Source organism: Gorilla gorilla, chromosome X (assembly GCF_029281585.2).
Source record: "Gorilla gorilla gorilla isolate KB3781 chromosome X, NHGRI_mGorGor1-v2.1_pri, whole genome shotgun sequence".
Taxonomy (NCBI): Eukaryota; Metazoa; Chordata; class Mammalia; order Primates; family Hominidae; genus Gorilla; species Gorilla gorilla.
This window is the reverse complement of record NC_073247.2, coordinates 117,969,453-117,995,219: the sequence shown is the minus strand read 5'-3', so window position 1 is coordinate 117,995,219 and position 25,767 is coordinate 117,969,453. Positions and strand designations below refer to the sequence as shown.

At 39.7% G+C, this 25,767-nt stretch overlaps 1 protein-coding gene across 29 annotated transcripts in view; it reads right to left on the bottom strand.

Moving 5' to 3' along the window:
* Positions 1–25,767, bottom strand: part of PWWP3B (PWWP domain containing 3B) — a 40,394-nt gene that overhangs the window by 4,035 nt on the left and 10,592 nt on the right. For 8 of the 29 annotated variants that reach the window (XM_055375511.1, XM_055375502.1, XM_055375513.1 and 5 more), the window contains 2 exons: positions 3,141–3,271; positions 742–927 (listed from right to left, as the gene is read on the bottom strand). The gene's annotated coding sequence lies outside the window, so the exon portion shown is untranslated. The remainder of the gene's footprint in view (positions 1–741; positions 928–3,140; positions 3,272–25,767) is intronic. The other 21 variants (XM_055375504.1, XM_004064649.3, XM_055375516.1 and 18 more) reach the window with 3 other exon arrangements.

The window sequence follows — 25,767 nt, the reverse complement described above, 5'->3', positions numbered from 1 at the left end:
TACATACTTTGGTACTTTTGTGTCCCTAATGTCATACTTATAGCAGTGGGTCTCCAAACTTAACATGTGTCAGAATAATCTGAAGGACTTATATTTCTAGGCTCCATCATGAGAGTTTTATTCAGAAGGTTTGGCTTGTGCTCAAAAGTTTGTATTTCTAAAAAGTTCTCAAGTGCCTCTAATGCTACATGTTTAAAAAGAACTCTTTGAGGAGCAATGTTCTAGTTGAAAACACAGCTTTGTATTTTTTTAAGCTGCAAGTGCTCCACTGTTCACCTGGAGCAGGCAGACAAAGACAATAGGGTCTGTATCTCCTGGACCCAGACAAAAATACAATGACTCTTCTAAAAGCATAATTTTAGAAGGCAGAGATTCAGAATTACTGCTATGACAACTTCTTGGATAGGATCATTATAAAGGATTGGAGAGTCAGGCCATTGGCCTGAACCTCAGGGAGACACCTGAATAGCCTCTTGCGTGATTTCTTTATAATGGTTTAAAAAGTGAGATTCTTCTCCAAACTAGAAGTTACGACTTTTAATTATAAAGTGTCATGGCTGCAGAACAGGGAGCAAAATGAATTGTACCCCAAATCATCAACCTAACATGATTCTAACATGAAATATGGCTTTTAATTTAAAATGCTAGGATGGCTGTAGAGCAGGAGGCAAAATACATTATTCTCCAAGTTCTCAACATGTTTCTACCGTGAAATGTTTTATGAAATGGGAAGAGTCTTACCCACTGTCATGTGGATCCTGGTGGGTCTGGTCCTGTGGTCCGGCTGTCTTGATTCTCACTCCAACTGCTTGTCCAGCAGGGCGTTTACCCAGCTCGGCACTTCTGTGGTTGCGCTGTCTTTCCAGGGCTTGGCTGGCATCACATGCAGATTGCCCAGGTCAAGTGCTTCTCTGATATTAACCTATGCTGTTCAAAAGGAAGGCAGGGAATAAAACCAACGAAATGGGAAAAGTGTCAAGAATTTTCCCTACCTAAACTTTAACAGGCATGTCATTCTAAAACATAGGAATGAGGCAAAATTTCATCTGTGATGTAGATGCCATGTTTATTTTCCTTCTTATTTTTATAATTTGAAATGCTCTCTGGGATAAATTTATGCTATTTTGTTTATGTTGAAATCATCTCTGAAGAAAAGTATGGTGGAGTGGAGATAGGCAAAAAAGAAGTAACAATTGTCTTGTGTATACTATGAGTCAGAATGTAGATTTTGTTTGAATGCTCACATCAGTTATCATGTGGAATTTTTCTTCTTTACACATACAATTTTTTTTCAGTGGAATTTCAATTACATGCTGTCTCATAGTTTACTAATACAAAATAGACTCATTGCTTTGTTTGTCTACTTCATAACAATGGTTGGCTGGAGAAAATTTAGAAAATCTGTCTAGTGCCCTCTTATGATGACAACCAGAACTGCTCATGAGTTGAAGGGGACTTCACTCACTATCAGATGTAGTTTCCATCCTTATTCCATAAGGACTACATACAGCTAGCCAGGAGTCTTCTCAGGCTTCCAGAATTTTCTATGTTAAATTTAAAGGTTTTGTTGTGTGGGATTCTAACCAGATCATAATGTCTTCAACTACAGTGTTTCTGATTATGAAAACATCCAGAAGCTTATTAAAAATTGGGAAGATGCAAAAAGGTATATGTAAAATAAAGTACAACTCTAGACAAATAACCACTATCAATATTTACTATATGTATTTCTAGAAGTTTTTTACATATAAAGATAAATGTATCTCATTTGAAAATTTGAAACCAGCTTCAGATTCCACTCAAGAGCATAGCTTGAACATCACTCACCTAAATATTTTCCACATAATTTGATATAAATTACTTTAAATGAGGTTTTCCCCCAAGCCTGTAGCATTTTATCTCAATATTTCCCTGAAAATGTAACAAACCCCAGATAAATATATACTAATAATTTTAAAAAGTAGAAAATGGTAAAGCCATCCCTGTCTCTACAACTATGCAAGTAATCCTGTTAAAACTTTCATAGATATGTTTTTCCTGATTTGTATGTAGTAACATACATAGGTATACTAACATACATATTTATTCTTAAGTGAGAACATATAGTATGTTCTATTATATAATTTTTTTCACCTCATACTGTTTCTCAGGCATTTGCCAAATGCATAGTATTTCATTGTACAGATGTACCATGCCATATAATATTTTGAAAACTGCATATAGAAATAAACCAAATCCTGTTTCTCACTCTTAAACTTAGATGATACAGAAACATGGCTCTTCCTGACCATGCTGGTATCTGTGATCTGAAAGAATAAACTGCAGGGAGGACACATGCAGGCCTGTAGTTGACACGGCAACTACGCTACCCACTTGATCAAGTCCAGGAAAATTTCCACTATTGGCAGAAGACAGGGGGGATATGGGAGCATGTCTTTGTGTGTCTATGTGTGTTTATGTATTTGAAACAAAATGGGTATGCTGTTTCAGCTTCATTTTTCTTTCATGATTATAAAAATAATCACTGAGTAATCTACTCTAAAGATGCTGAAATAGGTTAAAAAATAATATTAAAATGGTGACCTGGTCACACAGAAATGCTGTTAACATGAGAGATTATTTTCCTCCAGATTTTAAAAATCACATATATACATGCATATATTATGTGCAAGTATCTTCACTCAACTACATATTTGATCCCTTTTCCATGCTCATGTACATGTGACACATACAGTCTTTTTATGTATCAATCAACTTATAGGTGTATTTCCCCCCATACTGTCAAATACTTCTAAGTTATTTTTCTGTGCAAATTAATAAATGCCTAAATATCCAAACAATAACGGAGTGTCTAACAATATAAACAGGGGATGCCAACTCAATAAATTAGCAGGAACGGTCATGCTGCACTGAAGCCTTAAATTAGAGGCTGTAATCTGATCACCCCTTCTCCCACTGTGGACTTCTAAAGCATTGGAAGATACAAAAATTCCAGAGGATTAACTCCTTCAGAATGCCAGCAATTCTCAAAACCACACACCTTTCCCACCACTGCAAGACTGCCATCCCTATTTTTCTTATCTTTACTCTAAGAACCTGAGAAGTCACTAGAAAATAAGTAGCTTTGAGACAGCCATTACCTTGAAGCTTCTTGTCAGCTGCAGCCTGGTGAAATGCAGCTCCTCCCCCAAGACTGGCCAGGCACAGTCCTTTCCTAGAGGCTCAGAGGAGGGTCCGCCTCCTGGCTGTATGAAGAACAGAAAGCCCCTGCCTGGATCAGGGGAGGGGGAATTGCCAAGAGAAACCGCTGAAGTGTTGAACTGCAGTAATGTTCCTTTTTAAAAAACTTTTAAGTGAAATGTCAACAAGTGTGCTTAATTTCTATTCAGACCCTTAGGGTGTGTGATTTCTTGAAGAAAAGAGGTAGCAAATCACTTTATCATATAATCAAAACACAGTTACTAATATTCCTTACATACTTTTTTCTTGCCATCTCTGGCATCTTAACCCCATAGGTAAATTTTAAACCCAGCTGGTCAAGTCCATTAAAATAGACCGCTAAGGATATTGATTTGGATTACACAAAAACTGTACATTATTTGAGGAAGACTTTATTTCTTTATAATTCTTTTGTTTTTCTTTCTGTTTCCAGGACATGGTACGTCTCTACTTTTATTCAGTTCTTCTCTAAAACCCTTCAGGAAAGTTTCACAGATTTCTTCACATATGTGATTATTTCTTGCTAGATGTTAAAATCATTGGCTTACCACGAAAGCACTCATTTCATATGCCCTCATCAATAATTAACAATTGTTTCTTTTTTTATTTTTATTTTTATTTTATTTTACTTTTTTTTTTGAGACGAAGTCTTACTCTGTCGCCCAGGCTGGAGTGCAGTGGCGCGATCTCGGCTCACTGCAAGCTCCGCCTCCCGGGTTCACGCCATTCTCCTGCCTCAGCCTCCCGAGTAGCTGGGACTACAGGCGCCCGCCACCACGCCCGGCTAATTTTTTGCATTTTTAGTAGAGAAGGGGTTTTACCGTGTTAGCCAGGATGGTCTCGATCTCCTGACCTCATGATCCGCCTGCCTCGGCCTTCCAAAGTGCTGGGATTACAGGCGTGAGCCACCGCGCCCGGCTGGCAATTCTGTTTCTTATGTTTTGTTGTTTTCACTTGGGTGATTCAATGTGAGGGGAATTAATTTTTAAAAATTTATGTCTTTATTTACAGGTCCGAAATAAACTTTGTACATTCTGTTCATCAAAATTCTATGTTAAATTTAAGTATAGATTTCTGATTTAACTCAGAAAGTCAATTGTAATTATCACTAGTGATGATTTGGGGAATAAAGTATTTTATTTGGCTTCTGTATCATATAATATGTAGTATTACTCATATATATATAATTACAATTTTAACATTCACCTTTATATAAGCATTAATATTAAAATAAAAATACCAATAAATCAATGAAAGCCATCTGTAGGCTGGTGTATTACTGAGGACTCTAATAATTAGAGTATATAATGCTGTGTGCTATAAACAACCCCTAAATCTCAGAGGTTCAATCCCCCAAAAGTTTATTTTGCTGATGTCAAGGTTCAACGTAAGGCATCACGTGGCCAAATAGGGGCAAGTTTCTCTGTCCTAAGCAGTCATTAAGAGACCCAATCTTCTTCTATCCTGTGGCTCTACCATCTACTTGGGTCTTAAAGACCTTCATTACATTCTTTGCATCTAGCTAACAGCCTAAACAAGAGGGAGGATGGAGAGCCATATGGAAGGTTTTAGTGGTCAGGTCTGGCAAACATCACTGCTAGTTAACAGTCCACTAACCAGAATTTAGGCCTGGATCCCCAACTGGCATAGAGGCTGGGTAATGTAATCTCCCTGTGACCCCAGGAGAAAAATGAGACAGAGGTTGACAAACATGTAGCGGTCTCTCTGTCACAGGAAATTTTCCCTTACAATCTTTTATAGACTTCTGTTACTGGTTTAATTTTTTTTTTACAATCGTATATCATATTTGTAATGAATGAGACAGAAACTTCTAGTTGCTCACCCAAGATCCACTCTTTGCATTCTTCCTCATTAGCAGAACACCAGTTGCATTGAAGGTGGCAGTTTAATCTCCTAAAATATTGTCTTTCCCAGACTCCCTCACTGCAAGCCATGGTCATGTGATGGAATTTCTTGCCAAAGAATGCAAGCAGAAATTGCTGTGAAGATTCTAGAGAAGGCATCTCTAAAGGGGGATAAATAACCAGCTTGGGCTTTTTTTTTTTCCACTTTCCCCCTTTCTCTTGCTTCCCAGAATTTGATCATGATAGAGAGTTCAGGCAGCCTTTCTGGACCACAAAGTGACTTCGGAAAAGGATGCAACTCACTAGGGACGTGTGACCCTAAACCACTCAATAATGGGGATCACCTCATTCCAATCTCTTTAAGTTAGTGGAACATTAAACTTCTATCTTACCAAAGCCTCTCTGTTTTCCAGTCTTTTTTTCTAGTACTAGAACAAAATAGTTGATCTTATACAAATTACAATGAAAAGGCTGGGCTCAGTGGCTCACGCCTGTAATCCCAGCACTTTGGGAGGCCGAGACAGGTGGGTCACAAGGTCAGGAGATCAAGACCATTCTGGCTAACACGGTGAAACCCCGTCTCTACTAAAAATACAAAAAAAAAAAAAAAAATTAGCCAGGCTTGGTGGCGGGTGCCTGTAGTCCCAACTACTTGGGAGGCTGAGGCAGGAGAATGGCATGAACCCAGGAGGCAGAGCTTGCAGTGAGCCAAGATAGCACCACTGCACTCCAGCCTGGGCGACAAAGCGAGACTCTGTCTCAAAAAAAAAAAGAAATTACAATGAAAATAACATAATTCTTATTATACAATTAATCCTTTCAATGCTTTCAAGGTATTAATACATAATCTAAAGAGGATTATCAGGCCAATATATATATGGCTTTATTTAAATGAAGAGATTTATTTTATTATATATTTTATAATGCAGTATTTTTCATTCTGCCTTCATTTCACATGTTTGGAAAAAAACAAATGCCCACAGAGTATGATAATTATGTTAAATTTTTTTTGCTTTATTTTGGATATTTTCTAGATTGCACATAAATCAGGAAATGCTATACTATGGCACCATTTTCAAAATGAAATGCAAAGGAAAAGATTAATTCCATGAACAATATTTTCTATTTCACCAATTTGTAGAAGGAGGTGGACAAAAAGGATAACTAATAATAGCAAATGCTAATACTGCAATATTAATATTTTTATGATAAAGATAGATAACATTACAGATATAATAATATCTAATACCTACACAAGTTTTCTATGTGCCAGGCAATGTTCTCAAGCACTTGACATATGATCTTATTTAATAATTAGATGGTTATTTCCTGGAAGAGAGGGCCATAACCAACTCACTCTGTATAACAACATTAGTATTATTATTAATAATGACAATGACGATAGAAGCCAAAAGTGTTTTCTTACCATGGGGATTATATAAGGGGTGGGTCACCTAGGGTGTGTTTACAATACCTTGTGATTTCATTTATATGACATTTTCAAAAAGACAAAAGTATAGCTGTGGTGAAAAGATCAGTGTTGCCAGGTGTTACAGGTGGGGAAGTGTGTGGCTATAAAAGGACAAACCAAGGAAGTTGTGAGGGTGATGAAACTTTTCTGACTGTGGTGGTGGTTATATGAATCTTTATATATGTTAAAATCCAGAGAACCGTATACAAAAAATGGTCAAGTATAGTGTATTATACTTTAAAGTATGATTTTAATGTATAGCAATTCAAATAATAAAAATTTAAATGAAAAAATGTAGTAATAACCATTATATAAAAAGCAAGTCTTTGCAAGTATGCCTTAGAAAGCATCTGCTTCTTCCTAAAGCATACTTAATAACAAAAATTCCTCAAATAAGACCCATACGTATATTTTTTCAAAAGCACCAGTTGCACTTCCACTTAGGATATAAAAAGCTGTAAGAGAATGTCATTCATAACTTAATAATGATAAATCTGTAGATAACATACGAAATCATAACTTTCCTTGAGCCTATCAGGGAACTGAGTTAAAGTGAATTCCAAAGGGTAATCAGCCCCTTTAAAGAAAGACAAAACATATGAACCTCTGTCCAAGCATGGAGACAGAAGTGACTGTCATACAAGCTGAAATTTTAATGAACTTTTAAAAGTAAAGCATGCGTTAGTTTTGTCAGTTTGGAATATCTGGAACCCCAACACGTACACACTTACTGCCAAGTTCTTTTTCACAGTCTTTAACCAGAAGCTCAGAAAAATGACTCAGGACAAAGCAGGAGACCTAAAAGAGTCCACGTCACTGGTTCTGGTATGCAGAAGGTAATCAGCTGTTGCTGGGGGACAGACATACAACCCCACAGAACCTTTCTGTCATGAGAAGCAAAGCCTTAAGACACTAGAGGAGAAGCAGCAAACCCTCTCCTGAACCCAGGCAAAAATCCCTTGCTTCTGGTGGAAGGGTAGAAGCAAAACTTACTTGCCTGGGAGGGAAAGATAGGAAACCCCCTAATTTCCAGGACAAAGGCAGAGATCCATTGCTGCTCAGGGAGAAGTAGAAGGGAAAAACCTCTGCCCTGGAGGGAACCCTCTCTAACCCAGTTCTTACATGAATGAAAAGCAGCCTGAGAAAGAGGCAAGAAAATATATCTGACCAAAGACCAACCACATATACAAATCAGAGGTTAGCTGCCATGGGAAGAGGAAAGAATGATGAGAAAGCCTTACCCTAAAGGTCCATGTTCATAGAGCCCCGCTAAGGCTGTGGCTAGACAGGACAACAGACAGTACTTCCTACCTCACCATGAGCCTAGCACCTGATAATAACAGCAGTCAACTGCTGTCGCTGTCATGTGAACAAGAGTAAGAAGAGAGACTCTCTGCTGGTGGCACAAGTATGAAGAGACTACTGAAAATTTAGAGTGGAAAATCGTTGAAAAAAATCTTGTAGCACTCCAGGCTCCAACTGAAGCACAAATAATATAAGTTATGCAAGCCAGATGACAATTAACTGAGGAAAGGAGGAAAAACTCTTCAACATATTTTATAATACCAGCATTAACCTGATACCCAAACTAGAAAATAACAAATAAAGAAAACTTCAGATCAATATCTCTCATAAACATAGACACAGAAGTCCTTAACGAAATGCTATTAATCAAAGCTGATGATAAGGAAAAAGAATAATACATTATGACCGAATGGAGTTTATCCTGGGAATGTATGGATGGTTCAACATTTGCAAATCAATCAATCAATATTATTCACCATATCAACAGACTAAAATGGAGAAAAAAATCATCTCAATTTTTACAGAAAAAGCATTAACAACATTCCACAAATAATGATAAAAGACATTTAGCATAGTAAGAGTTTAATGGATCTTCCTCAACCTGATTAAAGGCATCTACAAAAAAACAAAAAATAAAAAGCCTATGATTAACATCATATGGTAAAACACAGAATGCTTTTCCCCTAAAATCAGAAACAAGGCAAGGATGTTTGCTTTCACCACTTTTATTTAGCATTACATTGGCGATCCTAGCCAATTACAATAAGGCCTGAAAAATAAATAAATTATGTACGGATTGGAAAGGAAGAAGTAAAATTGCATTTACAGACAAGATGATGTATATAGAAAATCCCAATGGAGCTACCAAAAAAAAGCTATGAAGCTATGAGACCCAATAAGTAAGTTTAATAATAATGCCAGACACAAAGTCAATATAAAACAATTTATTTTATTTCTACACAATAAAATTTGGAACTTCAAGTTTTAAAGAGTACCATTTGTAATATCATCAAAAACTGGGAAATACTAAGGGAGGATAACTATGTACAAGATTTGAATGCTGAAGACTTCAACACACTGATGAGATAAATTAAATAAGACCTAAATAAATAGAGAAATATGCCATGTTCTTTGACTGAATAACTGAAATACTAATTTTTAGGATGTTGTATCTCCCCAACATTTCTGTAGAATTATTGCAATCTCAATCAAAATCCCAGTAGGTTTTTCATAGAAATTGAGAAGCTAACTCCAAAATGTATGTGGAAAAAGCAAAGGAACCAGAATAGCCAGACAAATTTTGAGAAAAAAATACAAAAGTTAGAAGATTCATACTACCTGATTTCAAGGCTACGGTAATTAAGACAGTTTCTTATTGACATAGGATTGACCTATAGATCAATAGAATGCAAACAGACCATCAAATATAGGCAACGGATTTTGGACAAAGGTAATTAAATGAAGAAACGGTGGTCTTTTCAACAAATGGTATGGAACAACTGGACATCACACACCAAAATATTCTTCTTGACCCCTCAGCTAAGAAGATATACAAAATTACTCAAAATGGGTTAGCGACCTAAATATAAAACCAAAAATTATAACTTGTAAAAAAAAAAGTAGAAAATCTTTAAGATTTTGGTCTAGGCAAAGATTTATTAGGATTTAAAAAGCATGGACCATAAAAAATTAATAAATTGGACTTGAAAACAACTTCTTTTCAAAAAATAACATGAAAAGAAAACCCAGATTGGGAGACACTACTTGCAAAACACCTATGTGATGAAGGACTTTTATCCAAAATATATAAAGAACTCCCAAAATTCAATAAGATTATTATTGAATAACCAAATAAAAATAGTGAATTTAAACAGACACCTCATCAGAAAAGACATATGAATAGCAAGTGAACACATGAAAATATGCTCAACAGCATTAGTAATTGCGGATATGCAAGTAAAACCACAATGAGACAAATGCCCCTCCCTCTCTGACAGCTTTGAAGAGAGTAGTGGTTCTCCCAGCATGAGATCTGAGAACGGGCAGACTGCCTCCTCAAGTGGGTCCCTGACCCCCGAGTAGCCTAATTGGGAGGCACCCCCCAGTAGGGGCAGACTGACACCTCACACGGCCGGGTACTGCTCTGAGACAAAACTTCCAGAGGAACAATCAGGCAGCAGCATCTGCGGTTCACCAATATCCGCTCTTCTGCAGCCACCGCTGCTGATACCCAGGCAAACAGGGTCTGGAGTGGACCTCTAGCAAACTCCAACAGACCTACAGCTGAGGCTCCTATCTGTTAGAAGGAAAACTAACAAACAGAAAGGACATCCACACCAAAAATCCATCTGTACGTCACCATCATCAAAGACCAAAGGTAGATAAAACCACAAAGATGGGGAAAAAACAGAGCAGAAAAACTGGAAACTCTAAAAATCAGAGTGCCTCTCCTCCTCCAAAGGAACGCAGCTCCTCACCAGCAATGGAACAAAGGTGGACAGAGAATGACTTTGACAAGTTGAGAGAAGAAGGCTTCAGATGATCAAACTACTCCGAGCTACAGGAGGAAACTCGAACCGATGGCAAAGAAGTTAAAAGCTTTGAAAAAAAATTAGATGAATGGATAACTAGAATAACCAATGCAGAGAAGTCCTTAAAGGACCTGATGGAGCAGAAAACCAAGGCACGAGAGCTAAATGACAAATGCAGAAGCCTCAGTAACTGATGCGATCAACTGGAAGAAAGGGTATCAGCGATGGAAGATGAAATGAACGAAATGAAGCGAGAAGAGAAGTTTAGAGAAAAAAGAAATGAACAAAGCCTGCAAGAAATATGGGACTATGTGAAAAGACCAAACCTATGTCTGATTGGTGTACCTGAAAGTGACGGGGAGAATGGAACCAAGTTGGAAAACACTCTGCAGGATATTATCCAGGAGAACTTCCCCAATCTAGCAAGGCAGGCCAACATTCAAATTCAGGAAATACAGAGAATGCCACAAAGATACACCTCAAGAAGAGCAACTCCAAGACACATAATTGTCAGATTCACCAAAGTTGAAATGAAGGAAAAAAATGTTAAGGGCAGCCAGAGAGAAAGGTCAGGTTACTCACAAAGGGAAGCCCATCAGACTAACAGCTGATCTCTTGGCAGAAACTCTACAAGCCAGAAGAGAGTGGGGGCCAATATTTAACATTCTTAAAGAAAAGAATTTTCAACCTAGAATCTCATATCCAGCCAAACTAAGCTTCATAAGTGAAGGAGAAATAAAATACTTTACAGACAAGCAAATGCTGAGAGATTTTGTCACCACCAGGCCTGCCCTAAAAGAGCTCCTAAAGGAAGCACTAAACATGGAAAGGAACAACCGGTACCAACCACTGCAAAAACATGCCAAATTGTAAAGACCATCAAGGCTAGGAAGAAACTACATCAACTAACGAGCAAAATAACCAGCTAACATCATAAAGACAGGATCAAATTCACACATAACAATATTAACTTTAAATGTAAATGGGCTAAATACTCCAATTAAAAGACCCAGACTGGCAAATTGGATAAAGAGTCAAGACCCATCAGTGTGCTGTATTCAGGAAACCCATCTCACGTGCAGAGACACACATAGGCTCAAAATAAAGGGATGGAGGAAGATCTACCAAGCAAACGGAAAACAAAAAAAGGCAGGGGTTGCAATCCTAGTCTCTGATAAAACAGACTTTAAACCAACAAAGATCAAAAGAGACAAAGAAGGCCATTACATAATGGTAAAGGGATCAATTCAACAAGAAGAGCTAACTACCCTAAATATATACGCACCCAATACAGGAGCACCCAGATTCATAAAGCAAGTCCTGAGTGACCTACAAAGAGACTTAGACTCCCACACAACAATAATGGGAGACTTTAACACCCCACTCTCAACATTAGACAGATCAATGAGACAGAAAGTTAACAATACCCAGGAATTGAACTCAGCTCTGCACCAAGCAGACCTAATAGACATCTACAGAACTCTCCACCCTAAATCAACAAAATGTACATTCTATTCAGCACCACATCACACCCACTCCAAAACTGACCACATAGTTGGAAGTAAAGCACTCCTCAGCAAATGGAAAAGAACAGAAATTATAACAAACTGTCTCTCAGACCACACTGCAATCAAACTAGAACTCAGGATTAACAAACTCACTCAAAACCACTCAACTACATGGAAACTGAACAACCTGCTCCTGAATGACTACTGGGTACATAATGAAATGAAGGCAGAAATAAAGATGTTCTTTGAAACCAATGAGAACAAAGACACAACATACCAGAATCTCTGGGACACATTCAAAGCAGTGTGTAGAGGGAAATTTATAGCACTAAATGCCCACAAGAGAAAGCAGGAAAGATCTAAAATTGACACCCTAACATCACAATTAAAAGAACTAGAAAAGCAAGAGCAAACACATTCAAAAGCTAGCAGAAGGCAAGAAATAACTAAGATCAGAGCAGAACTGAAGGAAATAGAGACACAAAAAACCCTTCAAAAAATCAATGAATCCAGGAGCTGGTTTTTCAAAAAGATAAACGAAATTGATAGACCGCTACCAAAACTAATAAAGAAGAAAAAAGAGAAGAATCAAATAGATGCAATAAAAAATGATAAAGGGGATATCACCACCCATCCCACAGAAATACAAACTACCATCAGAGAATACTATAAACACCTCTACGCAAATAAACTAGAAAATCTACAAGAAATGGATAAATTCCTCGATACATACATCCTCCCAAGACAAAACCAGGAAGAAGTTGAATCTCTGAATAGACCAATAACAGGCTCTGAAATTGAGGCAATAATCAATAGCTTACCAACCAAAAAAAGTCCAGGACCTGATGGATTCACAGCCAAATTCTAACAGAGGTACAAAGAGGAGGTGGTACCATTCCTTCTGAAACTATTCCAATCAATAGAAAAAGAGGGAATCCTCCATAACTCATTTTATGAGGCCAGCATCATCCTGATACCAAAGACTGGCAGAGACACAACCAAAAAAGAGAATTTTAGACCAATATCCTTGATGAACATTGATGCAAAACTCATCAACAAAATACTGGCAAACCGGATCCAGCAGCCCATCAAAAAGCTTATCCACCATGATCAAGTGGGCTTCATCCCTGGGATGCAAGGCTGGTTCAACATACACAAATCAATAAATGTAATCCAACATATAAACAGAACCAAAGACAAAAACCACATGATTATCTCAATACATGCAGAAAAGGCCTTTGACAAAATTCAACAACCCTTCATGCTAAAAACTCTCAATAAATTAGGTACTGATGGGACGTATCTCAAAATAATAAGAGCTATCTATGAGAAACCCACAGCCAATATCATACTGAATGGGCAAAAACTGGAAGCATTCCCTTTGAAAACAGGCACAAGACAGGGATGCCCTCTCTCACCACTCCTATTCAACACAGTGTTGGAAGTTCTGGCCAGGGCAATCAGGTAGGAGAAGGAAATAAAGGGTATTCAATTAGGAAAAGAGGAAGTCAAATTGTCCCTGTTTGCAGATGACATGATTGTATATCTAGAAAACCCCATCGTCTCAGCCCAAAATCTCCTTAAGCTGATAGGCAACTTCAGCAAAGTCTCAGGATACAAAATCAATGTGCAAAAATCACAAGCATTCTTATACACCAATAACAGACAAACAGAGAGCCAAATCGTGAGTGAACTCCCATTCACAATTGCTTCAAAGAGAATAAAATACCTAGGAATCCAACTTACGAGGGATGTGAAGGACCTCTTCAAGGAGAAATACAAACCACTGCTCAATGAAATAAAAGAGGATACAAACAAATGGAAGGACATTCCATGCTCATGGGTAGGAAGAATCAATATTGTGAAAATGGCCATACTTCCCAAGGTAATTTATAGATTCAATGCCATCCCCATCAAGCTACCAATGACTTTCTTCACAGAATTGGAAAAAACTACTTTAAAGTTCATATGGAACCAAAAAAGAGCCTGCATCACCAAGTCAATCCTAAGCCAAAAGAACAAAGCTGGAGGCATCACGCCACCTGACCTCAAACTATACTACAAGGCTACGGTAACCAAAACAGCATGGTACTGATACCAAAACAGAGATATAGACCAATGGAACAGAACAGAGCCCTCAGAAATAATGCCGCATATCTACAACTATCTGATCTTTGACAAACCTGACAAAAACAAGAAATGGGGAAATGATTCCCTATTTAATAAACAGTGCTGGGAAAACTGGCTAGCCATATGTAGAAAGCTGAAACGGGGTCCCTTCATTACACCTTATACTAAAATTAATTCAAGATGGATTAAAGACTTACATGTTAGACCTAAAACCATAAAAACCCTAGAAGAAAACCTAGGCAATACCATTCAGGACATAGGCATGGGCAAGGACTTCATGTCTAAAACACCAAAAGCAATGGCAACAAAAGCCAAAATTGACAAATGGGATCTAATAAAACTAAAGAGCTTCTGTACAGCAAAAGAAACTACCATCAGAGTGAACAGGCAACCTACAGAATGGGAGAAAATTTTTGCAACCTACTGATCGGACAAAGGGCTATTATCCAGAATCTACAATGAACCCAACCAAATTTACAAGAAAAAAACAAACAACCCCATCAAAAAGTCGGCAAATGATATGAACAGACACTTCTCAAAAGAAGACATTTATGCAGCCAAAAAAGACATGAAAAAATGCTCATCATTACTGGCCATCAGAGAAATGCAAATCAAAACCACAATGAGATACCATCTCACACCAGTTAGAATGGCAATCATTAAAAAGTCAGGAAACAACAGGTGCTGGAGAGGATGTGGAGAAATAGGAACACTTTTACACTGTTGGTGGGACTGTAAACTAGTTCAACCATTGTGGAAGTCAGTGTGGCGATTCCTCAGGGATCTAGAACTAGAAATACCATTTGACCCAGCCATCCCATTACTGGGTATATACCCAAAGGACTATAAATCATGCTGCTATAAAGACACATGCACATGTATGTTTATTGTGGCACTATTCACAATAGCAAAGACTTGGAACCAACCTAAATATCCAACAATGATAGACTGGATTAAGAAAATGTGGCACATAAACACCACGGAATACTATGCAGCCATAAAAAATGATGAGTTCATGTCCTTTGTAGGGACATGGATGAAACTGGAAACCATCATTCTCAGCAAACTATCGCAAGGACAAAAACCAAACACTGCATGTTCTCACTCATAGGTGGGAATTGAACAATGAGAACACATGGACACAGAAAGGGGAACATCACACACCGGGGACTGTTGTGTGGTGGGGGGAGGGGAGAGGGATAGCATTAGGAGATATACCTAATGCTAAATGACGAGTTATGGTTGCAGCACACCAACATGGCACATGTATACATATGTAACAAACCTGCACGTTGTGCACATGTACTCTAAAACTTAAAAGTATAATAATAATAAAATTTTTTAAAAAGGTTCAAAGTTGAAAAAAAAGGAATAGCTAATATTAAAAATAAAATACAATACAGACAGTATCGACTTCTAGCAATGATGTGTGTCAACTGGAACTCTCATACATTGCTGGTGGAAATGCAAAATGTCACAGCTACTTTAGAAAACAGTTTGACAATTTCTAATGTAGTTAAGCACACACCTACCATAAAACCAAGAAATCCCATTCCTAAGTATTTACTCAAGAGAAATGAAAACTTATGTATACACAAAGAGCTATTCTAGAATGTTTAACAACTTTAATCATAATTGCCAAAAACTACAAATCTACTGGTAATTGGATACTGAAATTGCAGAACATCCATATGATAGAATACCTCTCAGCTACATTAAGGAATAAATTACTGATATATGCAACAACATTGGTGGATATTTTTAAAATATGCTAAGTGAAAGAAGCCAGATGTAAAAGGCTATATACTTTATGATTCCATTTGTATGACATTCTGGAAAATGAAAAACTATAGGGACAGAAATCAAATCAGTGGTTGTCAGGAAGTGACAGAGATATGGATTGACTACAATGGGGCAGGAGGGAACATTTTGGAGTAAAGGAAAGTTATACAGCTTTCTGTATTGGTAGTTACATGATGGTATATGTTTCTCAAAGCTCATCAAACTGCACATCTAAAAGAGTGAATTTAACTCTATGTAAACTATACCTCTTTAAACCCGGGTCTTAAAGTCATTCAATCAGAATACGACCAATATAAGACATTTGTATTTTACTGTGAGAGTAATCCAGATACATATAGGGATTTTGATTTGTACTTTGAATCAATGATTGCCAAAGAAGGCTGTGGGTTCCACAAGATATGTTTAAAAATACCCTCTGTAGTGTAGAAATAATATGTTAAAAATGTAAATTATTTTGATCTCTTTTATTAATTTTTATTAACTTGTACTTCTGAATTGCTTTAAAACCTGGGGGGCACCTACAACACGTGACTTTTGATGCAGTTAAATAACTTTGTTAAAACACATGTCTTCATTAATTATCTCTTTCATTGAGAGTTAGTTAGTACAGGACATATGTCAAGAAACCAGATGACATCAGCATTGTACAGTACATGAAATTTATCCCCATTGGCAGAGTCTCTAACCACACTGAAGTTCTCACATGCCACTAAACCATATGAGTGGAAAGAGAGGAGGGAAGGAAGGAAGGAAATAGGGAGGAAGAAAGAAGTAGAAAACAAAATGCTACAATCTGGAGATAATGATATAGTTAAGAATATGTACCCAGTTAAAAGCAGAAGCCGAGTTACATATGACAGGGAAACAGAGTCGTCACAGAATAAATAAATGTCATTATTTTAGTGCATAAGGTCCATATAACGACTATAAACAGTCCAGTTAGAACACTCCCAAAGACAATGAGGAGGCCACAGACATTGGTAAAGCAAGGAATCTTAGACATTTCATAGATATTCAAAATATTCAATGACCCCCAAGGCAGAAGCACAGACAAGTAACAATTGAATCTCACTGTAAAAAAAGAGTTCAATCCTATTAATGTCAACTGACTGAATATCAGCCCACCTGAAGAGGAAGAACATCAGGAAAACCTTAGTAATAATGATCAACCCAAGTATAGAAAAAGGTAAGCCAGATTTAGTGATTCACTGCCAGGGTCAAAGAGACTCCATAATCCCTGGTAAAATGTATATGAATAAAAAGAAAAATTACCAACTAGTGACTTAGAGGGACAAAGGGATAAACCTGCCACACTGGAGATTTTATACTTCCCAGGCAATGTGTAGATATTCCCAGGCAAAACTTACACATGCCAATAAATAAAACTATTAGGAGTCAAGACACAGGATGATGGAATGGGAAACATTTTTTAAAGGAATAAAATGGAAACAAGTTTGACGAGGACCTCACAACCCCATCATTACAGTGCATAGACAAATAAACCTCTACTGCACTCTGCCTGTTCCAGTAGACAGAGTAAACTTCAGAGTTCTTCCTGGCATAAACAAGCAAGAAGGAAGACCCATCTGGGGTTTGCCCTGGGGAATTTAAAGAAAAAAAGGAGTCCTCCCTTAATCCCACCATTCTCTGAGACACCCATAGAAAAAAAACCAGGACAGGACAAAAATTATTCCTGCCACTGAGAGATGAAGCCAGCTGGACTTCCTGGGTCAAGTGGGGACTTGGAGAACTTTTCTGTCTAGATAGAGGATTGTAAATGCACCAATCAATGCTCTGTGTCTAGCTAGAGGATTGTAAATGCACCAATCAGCACTCTGTAAAAATGCACCAATCAGTGCTCTGTGTCTAGCTAAAGTATTGTAAATGCACCAATTGGCACTCTGCAAAATGAACCAGTCAGCACTCTGTAAAATGGACCAATCAGCAGGATGTGGATGGGGACAAATAAGGGAATAAAAGCTGGCCACCCCAGCCAGCAGCAGCAACCCGCTTGGGTCCCCTTCCACACTGTGGAAGCTTTGTTCTTTCACTCTTCACAATAAATCTTGCTTCTGCTGACTCTTTGGGTCTGTGCCACCTTTAAGAGCTGTAACACTCACCATGAAGGCCCGTGGCTTCATTCTTGAAGTCAGTGAGACCAGGAACCCACCAGAAGGAACCAACTCTGGACACATCTTGGCAAACACGAAGGGACTATCGCCTATCACTAAGTGGTGAGTACCACTGGACCTCTTTCTCTTGCTACTCTGTCCTATTTTTCCTTAGAATTTGGGGGCTAAATACCAGGCACCTGTTGGCCAATTAAAAGCAACTAGCGTGGCTGCCGGACTAAAGACATGGGTGTCAGGCTTTTTGGGAAAGGGCTCTCTAACAAACCCCAATGCTTCAGAGTTGGGAGTGTTGGTTTGCCTGGAACAAGCTTCTGCTTTTCCTGTACTTCCGGGCTGAGCCAAAGGTCAACAGAGAGGAAAGCCATTCAGCTCTGGGGTCCTGACAACAAGTTGGTTGACCCTGAGGCTATGAGCAGAACTCTCAAAGTCATGTCGTCCAAGCGAGACTCACTCATCTATCCTATCTATACTGACCCTTGCCTCTTGGGTCCTAACGCCTGTCAGACAAATTTCCTCTCACCTCTCTTCTCCAAGGCTAGTCCCACTTCTAAAAACCACTCCCTATCTCTGGTGCTTTTCTAGTTTCTTCTATAAGAATAATTTCTAGTATAAACCTCAGGACTCTGTTCCCTTCTTTAGGCACCCGGGCTCACCAATCAGAAAGACATAATTTTTGCCCAAAGCCCCATGGTGGGGGACTATCTGGAATTTTAGGATCCATCCTCAGACTAGCAGGCCTAACAAAAGCTATTCCTGAAGCTAGGATATGGGGAGCCTCAGAAATGATATCCTTCCTATTCATATGATGAGAAGTGAGGACAAAAGGTGTCACTCTTCCAACCCTGGAGATCCCTTCCCTCCCTCAGGGCATGGCCCTCCACTTCAGTTTTGGGGCATACCATCTTTATAGGACAGGGGTAAGGTCCCAATACTAACAGGAGAGCGCATAGGACTCTAACAGGTTTTCGAGAATGTGTCAGGGCCACTATATCCGATTTTTCTCTGTCCTCTTTGTGTTCTATGAGGACAGGCAAGGGTGCAGGTTTTTGAGAATGTGTCGGTAAGGGCCACTAAATCAGACCTTCCTTGGTCCTCCTTGTGGTCTAGGAGGAAAACTAGTATTTCTGCTGCTGCATTGGTTAGCACAACTACTCTGATCAGCAGGTTCCAGGGACTGCTGCAGGTTCTTGGGCAAGAGGGGGATCTGCTGCTGTGTCAGTGAGCCCAACTATTCCGATCAGCAGGGTCCAGGTACCGTTGCAGGTTCTTGGGCTGTTGGGGGAACAAACAACCCAAAACCACGGGCGGTTTTGTCTTTCAGATGGGAAACACTCAGGTATCAACAGGCTCACACTTGAAATGTATCCTAAGCCATTGGGACCAATTTGACCTGCAAACCCTGAAAAAGAAGTAGCTCATGTTTTTTCTGCACTATGGCCTGTCCCCAGTATCCTCTCTCTGATGGGGAAAAATGGCCACCTGAGGGAAGTATAAATTACAATACTATCCTGCAGCTTGACCTTTTCTGTAACATGGAGGGCAAACGGAGTGAAATACCTTATGCCCAAGCTTTCTTTTCATTGAAGGAGAATCCACAACTATGCAAAGCATGCAATTTACATCCCACAGCAGAACCTCTCAGCTTACCTCCATATACTAGCCTTTCTACAGCTCCCCTTCCTATTAATGATAGGCCTCCTCTAATCTTCCCCACCCAGAAGGAAACAAGCAAAGAAATCTCCAAGGGACCACAAAAACCCCTGGGCTATCGGTTATGTCCCCTTCAAGCTGTGGGGGAAGGGAATTTGGCCCAACCTGGGTACATGTCCCCTTCTCCCTCTCTGATTTAAAGCAGATCAAGGCAGACCTGGGGAAGTTTTTAGACAATCCTGATAGGTATATAGATGTCCTACACAGCCTAGAGCAAACCTTTGATCTCACTTGGAGAGATTTCATGCTATTGTTAGATCAAACCCTGGCCTTTAATGAAAACAATGCAGTTTTAGCTGCAGCCCGAGAGTTTGAAGATACCTGGTATCTTAGTCAAGTAAATGATAGAATGACAGCTGAAGAAAGGGACAAATTCCCTACTGGTCAGCAAGCCATCCCCAGTAATGGATCCCTACTGGGACCTCGACTCAGATCATGGGAACTGGAATCGCAAACATCTGTTGACCTGTGTTCTAGAAGGACTAAGGAGAATTAGGAAAAAGCCCATGAATTACTCAATGATGTCCACCATAACTCAGGGAAAGGAAGAAAATCCTTCTGCCTTTCTCCAGCAGCTATGGGAGGCCTTAAGAAAATATACTCCCCTGTCATCCAACTCCCTCAAGGGTCAACTGATCCTAAAAGATAATTTTATTACCCAATCAGCCCCAGGTATCAGGAGAAACCTCCAAAAGTGAGCCCTGGACCCTGAATAAAATCTGGAGGCATTATTAAACCTGGCAACCTCAGTGTTCTATAATAGGGACCAAGAGGAACAGGCCGAAAAAGAAAAGCGAGATCAGAGAAAGGCTGCAGCCTTAGTCATGGCCTTCAGACAAACAAACCTTGGTGGTTCAGAGAGGACAGAAAATGGAGCAGGCCAATCACCCAGTAGGGCTTGTTACCAGTGAGGTTTGCAAAGACACCTTAAAAAAGACTGTCCAACAAGAAACAAGCTGCCTCTTTGCCCATGTCCACGATGCCAAGGCAATCACTGGAAGGCACACTGCCCCAAAGGACAAAGGTTCTCTGGGCCAGAATCCCCAAACAGATGATCCAACAACAGGACTGAGGGTGACCAGGACAAGCGCCAGCTCATGTCATCACCCTCACTGAGCCCCGGATATGTTTAACCATTGAGGGCCAGGAAATTGACTTCCTCCTGGACACTGGCGTGTCTTTCTCAGTGTTATCTCCTGTCCCGGACAGCTGTCCTCAAGGCCCGTTACCATCCAAGGAATCCAGGGACAGCCTGTAACCAGGTATTTCTCCCACCTCCTCATTTGTAACTGGGAGACTTTGCTCTTTTCACATGCCTTTCTTATGCCCAAAAGTCCCACACCCTTATTAGGGAGGGACATACTAGCCAAAGCTGAAGCTATTATCTACATGAATATGGGGAACAAGTTACCCATTTGTTGTCCCCTATTTGAGGAGGGAATCAACCTTGAAGTCTGGGCATTGGAAGGACAATTCGGAAGGGCAAAAAATGCCCACCCAGTCCAAATCAGGCTAAAAGACCCCACCACTTTTCCTTATCAAAAGCAATTTCCCTTAAGACCTGAAGCTCATAAAGTATTACAGGTTATTGTTAGACATTTAAAAGCTCAAGGCTTAGTAAGAAAATGCAGTAGTCCCTGCAACACCCCAATTCTAGGAGTACAAAAACCTACCTGAAGGATATCACAGAGAAAAGGGAATGGAGTTGCTTCAACCAAGAGATCTATTGTTGGTCAAATCCCTCCCCTCTACCTCCCCATCTATGGATTCTTTGTGGGAAGGACCATACTCAGTAATCCTCTCTACCCCCACTGCAGTTTAGGTGGCAGGAGTGGAATCTTGGATTCACCACACCCGAGTTAAACTTTGGACATCCCCTGAGGAACCTGCAGGACCGTCAGCTCAGGAGTCCCAGGATCTGCCAGACCAGCCTTGATACACCTGCAAACCGTTGGAGGATTTGTGTCTCCTATTTCAGAAGGAAACATCCCAGACTAAAAAGGCTCCTCCTGCTGATCCTGAGGAAAAACCCCTTCCCCCTTAAAAAAGATAAGTGAAAACCTACATAAGCTTTATCTTTAACACCGCTCCTTGCCCCTTTAATGGAATCCTTTTACTAACAAACAGTCCAGGTTTTGTAATGGCAAACATACTCCCTGCGTGACCATTCACCCCTGGACCCCCCTGCAGCAGTGCCCCCACCACTAGTGAATGGCTTCTCATCCCCTCTTTCAATCACCCTCTTGAATGGTTCCTAGTAGATACAAAATAGTTTTTTCTCCAATGGGAAAATAGAACACAGGGAGCCACTCAGTTTGCTCCCAACCCCCCTTTCCAGCCACTCACCAGAGCTACCTTGGCAAGTACTCTATGAGTATGGGAAAATGAAAACAACAGACTCACACACCTTTTTAACATACACAACCAGTTCTGTCTACCCAGCCAAGACATATTCTTCTTATGTGGAACATCAACCTATAGCTGCCTCCCCACTAACTGGACAGGCACCTGCACTTTAATCTTCCTAAGTCCCAACATTAACACTGCCCCAGGAAATCAGACCCTATCAGTGCCCCTCGAAGCTCAAGTCCGTCAGTACAGAGCCATACAACTAATACCCCTACTTATAGGGTTAGGAATGACTACTGCTACAGGAACTGGAATAGCCAGTTTATCTACTTAATTATCCTACTACCACACACTCTCAAAGGATTTATCAGATAGTTTGCAAGAAATAATGAAATCTATCCTTACACTACAATCCCAAATAGACTCTTTGGCAGCAGTGACTCTCCAAAACCGCCAAGGCCTAGACCTCCTCACTGCTGAGAAAGGAGGACTACACCTTCTTAGGGGAAGAGTGTTGTTTTTACACTGACCAGTCAGGGATAGTATGAGATTCTGCCTGGTGTTTACAGGAAAAGGCTTCTGAAATCAGACAACACCTTTCAAACTCTTATACCAACCTCTGGAGTTGGGCGACATGGCTTCTCCCCTTTCTAGGTCCCGTGACAGCCATCTTGCTATTACTCGCCTTTGGGCCCTATATTTTTAACCTCCTTGTCAAATTTGTTTCTTCTAGGATCAAGGCCATCAAGCTACAGATGGTCTTACAAATGGAACCCCAAATGAGCTCAACTAGCAACTTCTACTGAGGACCCATGGACCGACCTGCTGGCCCTTTGACTGGCCTAAAGAGTTCCCCTCTGGAGGACACTACAACTGCAGGGCCCCTTCTTCACCCCTATCCAGCAGGAAGTAGCTAGAGCGGTCATTGCCCAATTCCCAACAGCAGTTCGGGTGTCCTGTTTAGAGGGGGGATTGAGAGGTGAAGCCAGCTGGACTTCCTAGGTCGAGTGGGGACTTGGATAACTTTTCTGTCTAGCTAGAGGATTGTAAATGCACAAATCAATGCTCTGTGTCTAGCTAGAGGATTGTAAATGCACCAATCAGCACTCTATAAAAATGCACCAATCAGCCCCCTGTGTCTAGCTAAAGGATTGTAAACGCACCAATCAGCACTCTGTAAAATGGACCAATCAGCACTCTGTAAAATGGACCAATCAGCGCTGTGTAAAATGGACCAATCAGCACGACGTGGGTGGGGACAAATAAGGGAATAAAAGCTGGCCACCCCAGCCAGCAGTGGCAACCCACTCGGGTCCCCTTCCACGCTGTGGAAGCTTTATTCTTTCACTCTTCACAATAAGTCTTGCTGCTGCTCACTCTTTGGGTCCGTGCCACCTTTAAGAGCTGTAACACTCACTGCGAAGGTCCACAGCTTCATTCTTGAAGTCAGCGAGACCAAGAACCCATCGGAAGGAACCAACTCTGGACACACCACCACTCTAAATAAAGGTACTTATCAGTTCTTTAGTAAGGAGATATGAGACACTGTTGAAGATCCAATATCTAAACCTCAGAGTTCCTCAGGCAAGTATTACGGCAAAGTTGTTACGCATTCCAAATTCATAAACAGATATAGATACATGGGTTTCGGACCTAGTTCTGACTTTACTAGTGGACTGGAGGGACAACTAGTGCTACCAGATATCAAAATATATTACAAGGTTAGAATAATTTTTTAAAGTTCAGTGACAATTTAAGTGTGAAGCAAGAGGTCGATATAGACATAGAAAAGAAGGGGACAAGAAAAAAGGTTTCAAATAGACCATAGATCTGAATTATTATCTGGATATAGGTTAGAAATCAGTCAGTGAACTTTCAATCATCTAACAAAAATTCTTAGGTCACTGGTCTGCGTTTGTCTGGTTTAACCAGAAAAGTAGTGGTTTTAGAGGCCTCTATTGCCTCAGGGCTACTAAAGAGTTTTCTTCTTCTGTAGCTTGTTCATGCCTCCCTGAAAACTCACAAGGAAGCTTGAATAAGTAATTTCAAATAGGCAATACTAGAGGGTATACATTTAAAGGAAAGGCAAAGGAAAAAGAGAATAAGCAAACGGATTTCTTCTCTCAAAGGAGTAGGAAGATGGACAATGGAAATGGAGAAGACAAAAGATGAATAAATACTGGGCACAAGACAAATAAACATATTGTGGTTGGGGGGGAAATATTTAAAAATCTAAGAAAAGAAGAGTAGTTCTACAATGCCCCAGTTTGTAGCCCTTATTATAGTTATTACATCTAAGGAATGAATACACGTGTGTATGAGAGGGTGGTGAGAGATGCCCAGGGAAAGCTGGGGAATATGTTGGGGACACTATTCCTATTAATGAATATTTTTGTACTTTGGAGTCTCTCAAGGCTTATTCTAGGGGAATTCTTTTTAGACTCTTCTAAGCTAACGGTGCTGCCCTGTACACCCAAGGCAGCCAGACACAGATACTGGGGGTCTGCATCCCCTGGACTAATCCAGACAACAACGACCTTGTTAAGAGAAAAAACTTAGAAGTCAGAGATTCATAATGGCTGCCACGGCCACCCATTGGAAAGGATTGTTTTTAAGGATTTCATGAGACTCAGGCAGATGGCTGGGGCATCCAAGTCTTCCATAATTAGACATCATTATGACTGTTTGCATACTTTTCCTACAGGAGTTTAGCATATATAATTCTTTCCCAACATTAGAATCTGTGGCTTTTAATTTAAAATGTTATGGCTACTGAGCGAGAGTGAAATCAGTTGTATCCCATATTCTCAACTTAGAATGTTTTTACCATGAAATGCTTTGTGAAATGGGAAAATCCTTACCCACTGTCACATAGATAGTAGTGGGTCTGGCGCTAAGATCCAGCTGTGTTAATTCTTACTCCAACTGCTTGTCTGGCAGGGCCCTTACCCTGCTTGGCACTTTTGTGGTTCCACTGTTTTTCAGAGGTTCACCTGGCATCACATGCAGATTTCCCATGTCAAGTGCATCTCTGATAAAGGCAGAGAATCAAACCAACGAAATGGAAAAGGTGTAAATAAATTTCCCTGCCTAAACTTTAACAGGCATGTCATTCCAAAACACAGGAATGAGGCGAAATCTCATCTGTGATATAGATGCCATCTATTTTCACTTCATGTTCTTATAATATGAAATGCTCTTTTTGTCAGTTATGTTATTTGGCTCATGCTAAAATAATATCATTCAGGAAAATTACAAGGTGGAGAAAGGAGAGAAGGGAAAGGACAATTGACTTGTGTCTACTATGGGGCAGACTATGTAGCAGCATTTTTTATGATTTCTGTTTGAGTCTTCACACCAGTTCTTGGGTGGGGTTTGTCTTTTAGACATATACAATTTTTTGAGTGGAATTTGAATCACACTCTACATGCTGTCACATAGTCTGATAATAAAATACATTTCATTGTTTTGTTTGCTCACTTCATAAAAATAGTTGTCTGGAGAAAATTTAGGATATCTTGCAAGCACCATCTTGTGACGAGAAACAGAACTGTTACTACAACATCCTTGTGGGAGAACGGTGGGAACTACATCCTGCCAGCAAGCAGCTTTCTCAGGCTTCTAGAACATACCATCCTCAAATTTAGTTTTGTTATGCATTACGTAAAAAATGGAATCCGAATCTCTTCACCTCCAATGGTCGGATTGCAGAAAAATAATTGCATGGTTACTGAAAATTGAAAA